We start from the raw sequence: 16557 nt of genomic DNA on the forward strand, positions 1-16557 counted from the left end.
AAACTATCGATACTCGTCAAATGATGTCTATGGGTGGCTGATATGTAACTTGAAACCACTAAAAAAATTATTTAAAGCATTTAATTGGCAAAAAACCATCAATTAAACATCGCTCTAACCCTATTCGTACTAAGATCCTATGCTGATTCTACCTTACCAACGCGCGTAGCAACAGCATGATTGGAAAATTCCCTGTGTTTCTGACAACTCCTGACGTCACACTAAACGTGTCTATTGAATAGCTATGGTAAATTTCTTAGCACTGGTTTAGGAGCGTTAACTTACTGCTTAAATGTTTGCTTACTTAGTTTTTATTTAATTTTTATAAAACTAGTCGGCCCGTGCTGAACTCCGCACTGTGCTTCAAATCGTGTCATAAAGCGTTTTGCTATTTAAAAATTTCAAAGAAAGAGCATTATGAAGAAGAACCGAAAAAAGTAAGCGCACAAGAGAAAGCATGTAATTTGAAGACATTAGTAACAAAACCTCATCAAATACAACGTTGTGATAATTTGATCATCGCTCAGCTTTTGGTTGTACATATTTTCAATGCAAACATAAATATCATTAAAACCGACTGAGTGACTTGTGAAAAAGCAGTGATTTTGCATGTGAAAAAACAGGTTGTGGCAAATACGGTCCTGCCCATATGAGCATCTAACGGGAAAAAAAAGAAACTGTACAGAGATAGTTATTGGCATGAATTCGAACTGGCGCCATTCTGATAAACAGCATAACACTCCAACAAACCTAGCAGTTGCGCCTTCCTTTTCGAATGCTGTTCATTGAAGGAATGTGTAATAAAAAACAGCAAAAAAGCTTTTTGCCGAAAAAAAATAAGATCATGCGTCTATGTTTTGTCATTAGCCAGCATGATATGATTTAAAATTATTCGTAAAACATGGAATTTGGTTACAGAATGAGGAAGATCTCACATAGCGATTGAAACAAACATTCTAGAGAAGTAATAAATTCGATTGAAAATAAGTGTTTTTATTTTTGAATATTGAACGTTTTCCCATAGCAGGCTGCTTTAACCGTTATGGCTTAAATGCCCGCACATGTTTCTCTTTTAATCGAACGCTGAAAATTCAAAACCAAGATCAGTTTACCTGAGTCCGTTTTTTAAGTGTAATTTTTCGAACGTAGACAAAATGTTTTTTTTTTCTGCCGGAAGCAGAGGAGTAGAAAATGATTTCTTACTAATGAAGTTGATAATAATTTTAATGTTTTATATCGTATTCGAATAAATAATTAAAGGTTTACTGCGTGAAACTCATAGTTTCAACTTGGCTTAGTATTTTTTCATGTGTGCAAAAAGTCGAACACTGCTATTAGAAAAATCTACATTTCAGCATACAATGAAGATGTTTTTCTGAACAAAAAGGATTCCCTTGAGGTAAATCTAATACTTTTTTATGCTTACATTATGCTTAGTGGTCTGGACTGAGTCAAAGCTTTAAAAAAAAAAGGAAGAACACCCTTCGATTAACAGTCAACTTATCTGAATGATAAATGTAGCCTGCATAAAGGAGTCAAAACACCAAGTAGAATTCCCACTGCATTTATTTTATTATGTGTGTTATCTGTTGTATGTTATGAGTACATGTAATGTCTAATATTAATGTAAATTTGCTATTATGTCAGACAGCCCGAGCTTGCCCGAAGTTCAGGTAGTTTATAGCCGAACGTTCTACTGGAAAAACCTTATAAATTTAACCGAATAACTAAGTCCAGTGCTTTTAAGCTTTATTAAAAAACACACACAGGTTAATTTTTTTTTTTTTTCTTGCCGAAAGCGACGCATAAGTATTAGAACTTTGCTTGAAAAAAAAATTGCATAAGAACTACAGGCTGCATCAAGGTTTTGCATGTCCGAAAACTTGATTTTTAGACCGTAAGTCTATTTTTCGTCATTAGATGGCCTGATAAGTTTTAAAATGAGGGGAAAATTTCTTCAAGAGATAAGAAAGATCTTACATACTGAAAGAAAAATAATCCATAGAAATTATAAGATATTGAAGAGAAGTGTTTTTATTTTTAAAAATTTTTACAATTTGTTATCGCAGGCTCCTTGAACCGTTATGGCTTAGATGGCAGCATGTGTTCATCATTTAACAGCATGGTTAAAAAACAAAATAATTTGAACTAAGTTCTTTTTTAAGCATAGCTTTTCGAATGTAGTAAAAATGTAGTAAAAATGTTCGAATGTAGTAAAAACAGGGCTATTTGTTTTTTTGCAAAAAGAAGAAAATATATATATTTTACCCTTCAAATTGAGGTAGTAATTTTTTTATTTGTACAAAGAGTCAAAATCTCATTAGAAGAATCTAAATTTCAATATACGACTTATTATTTTTTTCTGAACAAAAACAATTCCTTTGTAGTCTGAAATCTTAAACCTGATATTTATATTTTCGCTTACATTATGTTTTACTTTTCTTACCGGAGCCAAAGCTTTAAAAACAAAAAAAAAAGCCTTACGATTATGAATCAATTTAGCTCCATGTTGCATCAAGTTTTCATAACAGCGTGGAGCGTTTCCATCTCATCTATTCTATTCCCTCATATTTGTAATTCATTGTAAGTGTTTATGTCGATCAAGAATTGAGGAAGATCTCTCATAGAAACAAAAAACAGGCTACAGAAATAATATATAAGGATTATTAATTATTAAAAAAATGTTTTTCTTGTTAAAATAACAAATGACCTTGTTAGTAAATATTTTTACAGAATTAAACTGTTTATTAATACTAATAAGATATGTATAGAACTTATATTCATTTTTTAGGCTGAACATGTATTTTTTAACGTACAGTAGAAGACCGTTATAACGCACACCTTGGGACCAGAGCTTTTGCGTTATACAGGTTTTTGCGTTATATAGATCATTTCACAAATTTTGAAAATAATATTCAGAATATATCTATATATTAGCACTTCAGAATGAGTTTTATCTGGAATGAGTATTAAAGCACTAATATTATAATTAGTTATTCACAAATAAATATGTTTCACAATCAAAATCCTGCACTTCTGCTAGCTTCATGGTTTGCATAACACAAGGGTCGTACAGGTCATGGAAATCCTGGAAAGTCATGGGAAAAAAATAACAGAATTTCAGACCTGGAAAAGTCATGGAAAATTGAAATTTTCATTGAAAGTCATGGAAATTTTTTTCAAGTCATGGAAAAATGTCCTGGACAAAGAGAAAGGAACAGAAGTTGTAAAGGAGCATTAGAAATCTTGAGTGATTTAACAGTATAGCACATAAAAGCTATTAAAAGTGGAAAATTGAACGATCCAAAAATCAAATCTGAATTTTGAAATCTCATTGCGTACACTTCTGTCACTGCCACTTGCCATTTTTTGCGATGTGATTTTACTGCCTGGACATCACTTATTTTGAATTTTCTGCTATTTTCAACACTTCTTATGTTTCATATTCTGTAGTAGCAAAATTTCACGTTCTTAGTTTTGCCACGCCCACTCAAAAAAATGCAATTCAACTGCATGCGAGTTCGATTGCATCACTTGTAAGGAATAAATTATTATTTTTATCAGAGCTTGTATCTTATTTTGTTGAATGTTTTAGAAAATAAAGTCAGGCAATAGAATACAGAAAAAGAGGAATTCTAATACTCTAAAGTAGTACTACAGTAGTGCCCAACATACGGCCCACAAAACTAATCCATGGACCCACTACTACGTTCAATGTCAAGAATCGAACATGTTCTGGAATTTCTGAATCTATTAATTTATATGCATTTAAAAATGTGAAAATAAGTAAACAAAACAAGTACTTTTGAATCAGAAGATTGATTCATTACTGAATGGTTTCTTCAAAAAATATCTGGTTTAGAAACATAAATAACTAAACTATGGGGCTTTACTTTAAAGAACCAAAATACTGTCTAGTTATGTGGATGATTAAATGCGCTGTTGACACTGAAAGGCAACCTTTTTCTGTTGACACTGAAAGGCAACTTTTGAAGCAAATTTATGGAAACTTAATGATGACTCATTCAACCTTTGTCTCATTCATTATCATTCTGCTTGTTTATAAAAAAAAAATGGACATTTAAGCATCATAATTTTAGTTTCACTGAATTATTGCTTTACTTAAATTTAAATGATGAAGGCAAATAAGAATAGTTTAGTTTTTTAAGTGTACACTTATATTTTTTCCATTACGATTAAGTGCTTCAATGAGGCTGTGGCATTCCTATAGGCGTTTTGCTAAAGCTCATTTCCAAAAATTAGCAAGTTTGAGATTAAGTAGTGTTATTCTCTTCGTAAACAAGGTCATGAAAATTTTTATTGAAGTTATGAAAAAGTCTTGGAAAAGTCATGGAATTTTGTCATCCAAATAGAGTATGAACCCTGGAAGATGCGTTGTAATTAAATCGGGAATCGTCATTATGGATATTTCGCATGTTTATACATTCTTAAGCACTTATCAACTTTTGGTCGAGCCAAAAAAAAAACTCAATATTCATTCAGGGGTGAGTAAAATGAAAATTAAGGTCGATTTTTGAGTGAAAATTTTTTGCGAATACAACACTTCCTTTTTTGTAAAAGGAAGTAAAAATGGGGAAAACTACATCTACTTTCTTAAGCATTTTCAAACGAGGTTCACACAAGGAGCAGTTTCTTTATATAACGAGTTTGTTGTTAAGGTGTGTCATTCTTTAAAAGTTTCCCAAAACATATGTGAGCCTTACATGATAGCCATGTAAATGGCTCAAATCAGGCAGTTAATAATATAAAAACTAGAGCTTAAAAATCAATAGTTTGAGGCTAACCTCATCGTGTAGCTTCCTAATGCTGCAATTAGGATCTACATAGTCTCCACAATTCTGCTAGTTTAGGTTTGCCACCACTATAGTATATTAAAAATAATGGTGGCACCCAAAGTTTGGAGGAATACTCTATTTGTTTAAGTTTTCTTTCAAAACTTTTTTGGCCTAATTTTCGACCGATTGCAGATTGGATCTGGACCAAGGTCCGCCAGTTGCCCACCACTGCTATATATGAAAAGATTCTTATGATCCCCCTCCCTCAGGTGACAAATGTTGAATGTGTTTGTGACCACAATGCACTAGAGTAAAAAATTCCTACTGCATGGGCCCAGAAGTTGTGTGATATTCGGATTTGATGAATTTTGGGGCCATAAAATAAGATTATAATCTTAATTTATTAAAACAGAAAAATAAAGGAGAATGGAGCACAGTGAGATGAAAAAAATAAAATTCAAGAAATTTTTGGAAACTTCGATTCTATAAGAATTTTTAAGGTGGATTTGTAAACACTTCATACATTTTTTTCTTTTAAAATGTGATTTTTTTAGGAACAATCAGTTGCTATGATACTTTCATCATTTTTACGCTCTTTCTTTATTACTCAACTTTGGCTTTTGGATATCTTCTAAAACTCTAAAAACCTTAGAAAATACTCACTGTTACACCAGAACAAGAAGACTCTTTTGTATCATTTTTTATCTATAGTTAACAGATTATTATGATCTACTTTATCTGAGGTGTCACTTGAAATCATATCGTTAGTTACAATAGAATCTCGTGGAATCCTCAGGAAATGTTTTAATTTTCGCTTCACGGAGTCTATTTTACATTTTTATAAAGCAAAAATACTCATAAAATTTAAAAAAACATCAAATTGAAACAGGGTGGTGACAAGAATTGTGAAAAAAAATTTTCCTGACTTGGGAGTTTCCCTAATTTTACTCATTAAGTTCACCAAGTTTCCCTGATTTACGTTACCAATGATAATAATTTTCTTTCTTTGCCCTACCTGAAAACCATTGCATATTAAATAAAATGCAGTGTTTATAACGTTTTAAGATGTTAATTGAAAATACATTTTGAAAAGATGCTCATTTTTTTTAGTAAAAATAGTATGTTAGGGAAATATTACAGGAAATCTAAAACAAATATTGTAAAAACAGTAAGCATGAGAATTCTAAGAAATTATTAAAACCACTCTTAACGACATATCTAATCAAGATAAAACTAAGAAGTTTATATGGCAATAATTTCAAACTAAATTTTCAAGCAGCATAATTATTGCTGCAAGAATAACACGTCATAGTGAAAGTATAGAAGTAATGTAGTTTTTCTTCTGTAAATAACATATATTTATGTAAAACAAATTGAAACCTTTTATCAACCAGTCCTATTGAGCTATTCTCTAATCAAGAACTTAGGTTTTAATGAATGAATACAGCATTTTAAATATTAATAATAATTTTAAATATAAATAATATAACAATTAAAATATTTATGAATGTACACAAGGTAACTTAATTTCAAATGATTTCATTATTTGTCTAAAAAAAATCCTTAAGATTAATTTTTAACAAACAACATTAAAATGCAAAAAACAACTAATTTCAAAATATATAGAGTCAACCCCGCTTATTTGAATATCAGTTAAAAGAATGTTCCGCTTAATGTAATACATTTTCGATGAACCAAAACGTTGATGCATATTATTTTGATCCCGGTTAATGGAATATACCGCATATTGAAATAATTTTTTGTGGAAATTTGGCTATTTCTTAAAGCAGGAACGACTTTATGGGTATGACTTGGTTTTAAAATAAAAGAATTTTTAAGTTTGTAAAAAAAAAACCCCTTAAAACATAACTTAACATCAATATAGAACAAGTGTATGTACATAATGTATGTATGTCTATCATACATACATACATACATAAGCGTATGTATGTATGATAGAGAAAGCACAAAAATAAATAAATAATAAAAATGAAAAAAAAAAACAGTTTAAATTTTCAATTTTTCCACAGAAACAGCCATTGGTATTTGTTTTTTGTTGCGAAAATACATATTTCTGAAGGTTCCGATTGACTCCCAGATAATCCGCCCTGCGGATAGTCGAGAGTTTACTGTAATTGGATTAAATGCTGCTAAGATTTGCCTTAGTCAGAGAGTAATTTATATGAGGGCTCAAGAGAGTTAAAGTCTTGAACTTCTTTTCTTTGGTTTTCAACAAATTTTATGAGTTAGATGCTGCAGAGCTCATTGATATTGCTCTCCGGAGATCACCAGCATCCAAATTTGAAAAAATGAATGAATAAAATTTTTCTTTCCTTATAAGCTTTCGAGTTATTTGAGAGTTAGTTATATTTCTAGCCAAATTTGGCACATAATGGAGATCTTTCTATCACTATAAGTTATGCACGGGAAAGTTTTCACTTTCAGTGAGAAAACAGCAATGAGGGATACTGAACATAATCATAGCTGCACCCATTTCTTGTGTTTACCTGTTTGCTTCTTCCTCCTTGAAGTGCATGATATACAGTGTACCTCTGTTGTGGACATTCTTATGTTACTAATTTCATTAAGTGTCTATTAATTATGTTTTCCAACAAGATTCGGCAACATCCCATACGGTCAGAACAACCCAAGTGGGATATGCAAAAATATTCACGATTTTGTCACGCCAAACTTTTAATCCCCCAACTCTCCAGATCTCAATCACATTGACTGCTATGTGTAGGGTGCAGTTGAGAGGAACTCCAATAGTCTTTCCTACAACACTATTGAAGCTCTCAGAGCTGTTATTATGGAAACAATGTCAAAAATTCTGAAGTCCCATCTCATTACTGCCTGCACTCAGTTTCTACAGCATATAGAAGCTGCTATTGCCACTGATTATGGGTTTATTGAATGATGTCGTCCTTTTAGGTCCACCTGCACAAAAACTTTAATATGTAATAAATGATCTTTTCCCTCAGTTTGTTCCCTTTTTTCTATGGACATCAATTTGTTCTCAAATACCTGCTGCACCCTGTATATGCTTCATTCATAGTTATAACTCTTTATTATCTAAGATAAGAAAAATGCAACCTTAGTCATGTATTTTAAGTTTCTATTTGTACTTATATGTTTACTCATAGAAAATTCAAAACATATTTCTTATAGGGTATAATCAAGGAAGAGACAAATGAAGAAACCCTTGCATTATCAGATAGAGCTGCAATAATTGCATTAGCAAAGGTGAAACCTGCATTATCTGCAAACATTGGTTTGAGTTGGTTCAGAGCCCTAGAAAGAGAATTTCGCAAGGATTATTTTGACAAGGTACTATTTTTATATTTTAGTGCAAATAATTTACCCTATTGCCCTGGTCTAGCCAGAAATAAGTGAGGGTGACCGGCATGCCAGAATTTCGAGTTTTTTCACCATACAGGGTAGTCTGGGGCTCCCTTTACAATTTAAAGAAATAAAAATTTTCTATCTCAGTTTCAGTCATAAAACAAACCACAATGCGGGGGAGTAAAAAATTAGAGAAACAAATAGTTAGTAAATGGAGAAAGCCAATTTAATAAATCCGGCATTCGCTGATATGCATTGTATTCTACACTAGTTATAACAGGTAAAACCTCACTCGGAAAAAAGTTCTGAATGAATCAATTGTGAAATCCTTTCTACAGTTTGATCTTTCAAGAGAAAGAAGTAGTGATACTTTATGTACTCAATTAAAGGAAGTTAGGATGAATAGAACTTTCGATGTTCAGACTGTTTGACAGGGCTTAGTTATTATGGGAGCTCACCAGAGCAAAGCTCCTTCACTTTGCAATTTCAAGTAAATTTTAGACAAATTTCAATCCATTTACATGCAAGAAAAAAAAATCTGAGGACTATAAGACTTTTGTACTTCTTTTGCTACTGAAATTAAACCCTGATGTTTGTATTAAAACAAAATCAGTTTTGCGTGACATAGAGAAAGTGAATCAGAGGAATAATTTTGAAACTCTTTTTTTAGACTGAAAATATGTTTTTTTTTTTTTTGGTCGGAATCAAACTACTCAAACGAGAAGCAAGATAAAATTTTTGTGTGTTATTAGTGATATCATTCCCTATAGTTTTAGTCTTTTAGTTATATGCCAATAAAACAATTGATTCAAAAGCAATTCATAGTAATTGTGATTTGTTTATAATTTGCTTATTAATTAAATTAATTTAACTTTCTTTTTAAGAGGCAAATTTATTTTTTTGCTCTGAGTACCTGTATTAAATTCTTTATGTAATTAAAAGATATTTTAATTTAAGGATTAGAAATGTTTGCTTTGTTTTAATTCAATTTTCATACAAGTTTTCGTAATCGTTTTTTCTTGCCAAAACCAAAAAATAGTAACGTCAATTAATATTTTCATTAAGTAATTAAATTTTACTAATATTATTAAATATTTAAGACTCACATTATGTGTTAGGTTTGCTTTTTTTCCCACTATTAAATTCAATATATTTTTAAACCTCCTTTTTTCTAGTAGACCACCACAGCAAGTAGGCATTTTTCAACACACAAAACTGACCAAAATATACAAGTTGCAAGCATTGAAAAAATATTGGTTTTAATTTTTCTTCAGCACTTGTGCTGCTGTTCCATGGTTCGTGCACTTTTATACAGCTCCTTGGAAACTGCTTGAAATAGTTTTATTTTCAGGTGCTTGAATGTCTTGTAAAACATAAACCTTCAGTCCTTGAATTATGTGACTTAATTTTAAAAATTGCATTAAAAGAACCCGTCAAAAATATTTCTTACTGCAGAGTTACTGCAATTTATTTGTACTAAAAAAATTCAATTTTTTTTTCTGAAAAATCCAATTATTTTAGCATTTATTTATTTATATTTATTCATTTTTTGGGGGTAGAGGGGGTGAAATGTAAAATTTAGTAATTTGGTATAATTGACGAATTTAAGACTAACCCTTATCTGAACTATCAATAAATAACTCATTTAATGAACATTTTATTTTAGGAACTTAGCCAAAAGTGGCAAGCAGTGTTTCTGATTCCTTAGGGTGCGTTGATCTACTTTTAAAAAGCCACAAAATTCAAAACTTTTAGAAGGATTTTTAAAATATATATTCTTGTTAAAAAACAGATGAAGTTAAAGACCAAAGCTATGCTGATTCTTACTAAAATGTAGATGATTCTAGCATAAATAGGGCTGAAGCAGGGTTCCAGCGGCCTTGAAAATTCTTGAATCTCATTTTTATTTTCAACGGTCCCCAAAAGTAGTTGAAAATCATATGAAGTCATTAAAAATTTTGCCTTGAAAATTATCTGATTTTTACGAAAGAATTCCCCCCTTGCCAGGTAACCAAACCAAAAAAAACGGGGGTTTTGGTTTAAATTATTTTAAGTTTTATTTGGTTCAAACATTGCTTGTGAGAAGAACGATTTCATTTTGGGAAAGGCTTGAAAACTTTATTAATTGTTAATGAATGTTAAATATTCATTTGTACTTAATTTCTTGATGATTAATTAACTAATTTTGAGTTAAAACTTGTGATTTCCTTTCCTCATAAGTAGAGCTTTCTATGGGGGAAATATTTATTTTTAAAATCTTTAATTATTAAAAAATTACTATTTGTAAATAGACCTTGGGGAAAAACAAATAGCCAAAGAAATTATTTATTACGAGTGTTGAGATATGAATAATTACAAATAACTAAGAATCAATCTTGTAAATTAATTACTTAACAGTAGCTTTGACAAGAAAGAAATAAATGTATACTTAAAAGCAAGTATTCTTAAGCATACAAAGTATTTTGCCGTACCTACAAATGAATCACAAGTCTGATGTTCATTACATAGTTTTAAAATTCAAAAGATCAGCGCATATTTTGTGTAAAGATTTTTAAAAAAAAGTTACTGATCATATAATTGACCCACTGTATCATGGAGGACACTTTGAGAAATGGAAGGAACAGGCTTTAAGAAAATCATTATGTTTTTCCTTGTTGACATTATTTGTCCCATTTTAATGTGTTTAGGAACAAAGTTTCTTTATTTAAAAAAAAATGATAATAGTTAAAAGCTTCGAATAAAAGACAAGTTACGAAGTCTTTTCCCATCCTAATGTATTCCTAAATTTTTGACTGTACAAATTCAAATGATGAAAAGATTCTTTCAACAGATTATAATAATAAAGACTGTCATAATAATTAATGTTTTTTGATTCACTCACAATTCATAGACGCAGGATTGTTTGGTTTAAACTAGAGGTGGACAATGTCGTTCCTTTTAATGATCTGTTCATCAGAAGATCGTTCATTCTTTTGATCTGTTCATTCAACTCATTCATTTGAACAACTTTGTTCATTTAAAAAAAGTACATTTGAACAAAATGTAGAAAAAAAAATTTGAGAGAAAAAGAAAATTTCCAATGCTTTTTAAATCTAAAGGGAAAAGTTTCAATTTTTTGCATTGTTACTTTAAACAATTTTAATTATTTTGAAAATATTGTAATTTAAACTTAATTTTGAATGAAATGAGTAACCTGGAATTTTTTAAAAAACAACCTGGAAAGCCTGGAAAAGTCGGAGAATTTTTTTAACAAATGTATGAACCTTGAAAAAGAAAATTTGAGGTTGATTAAGAGTTAAAAATTTAAAGATGAATAATTAAAAAATAAATAAATGAAATGAAAATGCTATTTTATCACAATACAATGTTCCAAACTGCTCAACGTTCAAAAGAACGGTCATTCATTTTTTCGGTTAACGAACAGATGCATTCATTTTAAGGATTCATTGTTTTTGACCCGTTCAAAATTCATGAACAACACATCCACAGTTTAAACCATGTTGGTTTAAACCAAATATTTTTTTTTAACCATTGTTTTTCCCCCCTTAGAAAATGGTTTTTTGTACTGGTTTTACTTTTATTGTATTGGAATTAAAAAAGTTCTTTGAAAGGTGAAAATTAGGCATTAAATTTCATTATGAGAGCAGTTATATTTTTTGCTTTAAAAATATTATGAATCTCTTTTCTTGCTCTCACTGCATCCTAGATAAAGCACACATGACAAAAAGTGTGCAGAGCCAATTTATGCCTACACTCAGGTTTTTTTTTTTTTTTTTTCTCTTTTCATTTAAATATTTGCCAGAATTAATATCTATATACAGTGAAGTCCTGATTTTATGTGTCTCAAGGGTCAAATATATGTGCCACCAAAATATGTTTTAAATAGAGTAAAAGTTGAAACAGAATAAGACGAGATTTAAGAAATGTCATGACTAGTCACACCACTAGTTCTAATGTTTTAATATAAAAGGCGAAAATAAACTAAAATGTCATATCGATATCCAGAAGACATGACATTTAAAACAAAATAAAGTAAAAAACTGAGATAACTCTGAAAAATGTGGAAAGTTTTTTTTGACGGGGGTCTCATTCAACACTTGATTTTCAAACGAATAAAAATATAAGGCTAGAAATTGAAAATTTCATTATGGAAAAACCAAAGCACTCGAGTAATTTTGGAAAAGAAAAACTAGTGGAGAGTTTTTTAGAACATTTTTATCAATAATTTATTCAGATAAAAAAGATGGTGACCTTGCCAAAGAAAAAGAGGACGGAGAGAGATCGCAAACTCTATTCCTTTATTTTACGCCATCAAACTTAGCCTGTAGAAGAGCGATTTTGAAACTTAGATTTTGAAAAGGTCTCCAAACCCCATCTTTTCTCTTATTGCCATTAAAGATGGCCTACAGTTACTTAAGGACTTTGATTTCAAAAAACTTCTAGGAGTGCGCCCTTGCTCAAACCCTCCAAAAACAGCTTGCCCCATTATTAACTCGTTAAGACCGAGACGGGGGGAATTCTTTACTACAGTTGAATCCTGACTTTTTCGACCAAGCTATTTTGGAAATGGAATCGTCCACTCTGAGACCCCTCGGCAGCTTTTCTTCAGTTCTTGTGTGTACTAATTGCAGTAGGCGTGGTAAGCTGTCACTGTAATCACTATCGTGCTTCGGGCGCAGTCTTTTTCGCTATTGTGTTGACCTAACAATTTGTGTCTAACTCCCTTAAGGAAGGTAAACACCATAAGTTTAGCAGATGCTTTTCTATTTCACATTTCTGAAGCTATCTAGTGAATGAAATGTCAGAACTCAAATTGAAAAGCTAAATCATTTTATTTATAAATCTAATAATTAACAACTGTAAATCAAAAATAACTTCTGCAAATGGTATCAACAAGTATGAGGGATTTCAACAATACTCAAATCAATCTTCATGTTCCAAAAGAACATCTTTCCAAAAAATATTTGACACCCTAACAAGAATTATTCTAAAATGTTTCAAAAAAATTTTAAGTCCCTAACTCTCATGGCGAAATCCTAACAGCCATCTCCTAAGTGCAGGACGTTGCTTCAGCAGCGAACCATCCTCTTAAAAATACGACTATCGTCAGTCGAAAATGAGAAACGCGAGCAGAAGAGAGTGATTCCCTTCTCATTTCATCTGCTTATATCCTACCCTCGCACATGCGGCACGTCACTCTGGATATGCTTACATAAGAGTCAATCTGGATCTTTCCAGAACAATCGATTTGCTGCGGAGTCATCGGGCGATTACATCACACATCCGCTCGTGCTCTGACGTCACATCCTTCTTCCTGACGAACACGTCGTTCGAAGTCGTTCCGATGTTTACACGTTGATTTTCCGATACGCGAATTGAAACAAGCGTCCTTTAAAGGGGCAAGATTAACTGCTTATTCATTATTAAAGAAATACAAGTGAGTAAAAACATTTACATTTAGTCTACACTTAGCTTTTAAAATGAATTGGTGAGAATATCTCTCAAATAGACATTTTGTGGCTATCATATTGCCCAGTGCTTATCGCGTATGTTTCTTGTTGGTTCAGCTGTCTGCGACGTTTTGACACATGTGGTGTTTTCTGATTACGAGTGAAATATCTGAACCAGAAAAAATATTCAAAAATCAAAAGCAACTTTTGAATGAAAAATTTCAAGGGAAAAAAAACAGAACAAGTCGCGTAAATTAAAAAGTTAGAATAAATATCAAAGTTTCTTCATTTCCCCTTCCTCCCGAAAGACGGGCATCTTCACAAGTTATTAGCTATCAATCCTTGTAGTTGTATTGCCTTTGGGAATTGTACATCACTGTCACTTGTCCCATCAGTTGAAAATACTTCGGTCGGAAGAAAGGATTTTTCAGGTGATCTCACAGCGTGACTTTCCATCAGTTCCTACCCATATTGCTAATCATTTTGTTTTTTCGGATATCATGTTCAGCCTACAGCACAAAATGCCTAACCTTTCTAGTAGCTTTAGTTTTTGGAAAAATTTCCCCCGATTCCGATTGATTAAAACAGTTTGAGCATAGCCAATAAATTTTATTCTTTTGCAGAATAAATAAATTACAAAATATATAGTTCTTTTTAATACATGTTTTCCTTTTTTATAAAGTTATTGAAAAGGCTATAATAACATTCTTTTTTTTATACAGGGTGGCGACAGATCAGGGAAATCAGGGAGATCAGGGAAAAGTCAGGGAACTTTATCACTCAGGGAAAAATCAGGGAAATATCAGGGAATTTTGAAAAAATAACGAAAAATCAGGGAAAATTGATCAAATGAAGAAAAAAAAAATTTTTTTTCCTTGCAAAATGAAATACTTTGGTTTCCTACGAATTTTTCGCCAATTATTTGTTTTAAGAAAGTAAAATTAATGAGGTACGATTATACATTGCTGAATATTTGTGCATCTTTTTTCCTCAAGGTCAAAGTATTCAATCTTAGGATGAGCTTTTTAAGATTGATTCTGTGTCTGTAAAGTTGTTTATTTTACTTAGCTTGAATTTTCCTTCACGCATTCCATGCTATGTAAAATAAACAACCCTACAGGCAAAGAGAAAGCCGTCATTAATGACTTTGCTCCCTTGCTTTTACTTATTATTGTCTTGAAGTAATTAGCATACTAATATATCACGATTTCAAGAAAGCATTTTTATTTTTTAAATTAATGTTGAAAAAATCTTTAAAGTTATCACTTGGCATTTTTAATTTAATTGCTAAAATTAATTTTGACTTTTTTTTTTGTTTTTGTTTTGCCATGTTATTATTCCCTGTTACTTCAGATTATTAAATATCTTGAAAACTAATTTCTGCAGATACTGCCGTTTACCTGCACATGGTGCAGTATTTTTTACGTTAGTAAAACTACATTACTTCTATACATTAACTATCACTTGCTACTTTTGCAGTAACAATTATACTACTTGAAAGTTCAGTTCAAGATTATTTCCATTTAAATTTTTTAGTTTTATCATGATTAGATATGTCTTTAAGAGTGGTTTTAATAAGTTCTCTTAGAATTCTTATGTTAACTGGTTCCTGGAAGTAAAGTATTTGTTTTAGATTTCCTATAATATTTCTTGGTCGATAATTTAATAACTGTTTTTACCAAAAAAAGGAGCATCTTTTCAAAAAATTATTTTAATTAACAGCTTAAACCGTTTTAAACGCTGCATTTTATTTAATATGCAATGCCTTTCAGTAGGGCAAAGAAAGGAAACCATTATCATTGGTATCGTAAATCAGGGAAATTTGGTGAACGAAATCAGGGAAAAGTCAGGGAACTTTTTTTTCCTGTTCCTGTCGCCACCCTGTTATAGAAATATACATATTTTTTCGATTTTTAAGAGACATATTTTTGAATTACAGAAAATCAGAAAATATATGTGTAACAGGGGCATATATGGCAAGAGAAGGTTTTCAGGGTCAATTCTCAAATCCTTTAACTTTCACATATTGATTGTAAATCTTAATATATGCTATGCACATATACTAGCCGCCTGCGACGTGTAGATGATTCCCCTTTTTGCACAATTCGCTTTTTATGCCATACACTTTCTTTCTCCAAGAATGTTGCCTTCGCTGATTAGAAAATGCTGTTTTGTGATTAAATTTTTAGAAGTGCAAATTTTTAATATATTACTAGTAAGTATGACTTTACTCAGAATTTTGAACTCAAAAGAAAAAGTGATAATTCGCTAGATTAAAAATTTTACAATATTGTAACGTAATTCTTTTTTTTCTCTCTCATTCTGGAAGAATAGTTGCCAAAGCATTTTTTTTCATCACCCCAACGACCTGAACCTTGGAGTTGGTGGGACCATGCATACATAATATATATATTATTATGTATGCATGGTCCGACTACATATACGCACACATATACATATTATCTGTGCATATATGTGGTTATTATGTCTTAATGTAATTATGACCTCATATCTCATTTTTTGTTGAGCTACTGTTTAGGCAACAGTTGTGTGGGGGGGGGGGGGACGCACAGTTTATTCTCAAGGGTTCATTCAAGCTCTTGGCAGATCTGTTTAGATGCCTTTTTAGCTCTGATTTGCTAAGCGTTGCTTTTGAGATTCTAAAACTGGAAAGAAATAAATACTTTTGAGCTGAAAATAAAAATAATGAAAAAAAGTTAATAGATGGCAAAACTTTGCATATAGTAGTTGCATACACATGTTTTGAGGTTCCTTGTAATCCCAAAGCATGTATATGCAATTATTTGCAAATTGTGTGTTTTATTAACATTGTTTTGTATCATTTTTACTAATGATAATTCGTACATAAATTTATAAAAACTGAAAATACCATTTGTTTCTAAAAACTGGCATAAAAAGGTGAGAATCAAAAGTGCAGGGAAAAAAATGCAATTGTGTAACAAATTCAT

Source organism: Uloborus diversus, chromosome 3 (genome assembly GCF_026930045.1).
Source record: "Uloborus diversus isolate 005 chromosome 3, Udiv.v.3.1, whole genome shotgun sequence".
NCBI classification, from domain to species: domain Eukaryota; kingdom Metazoa; phylum Arthropoda; class Arachnida; order Araneae; family Uloboridae; genus Uloborus; species Uloborus diversus.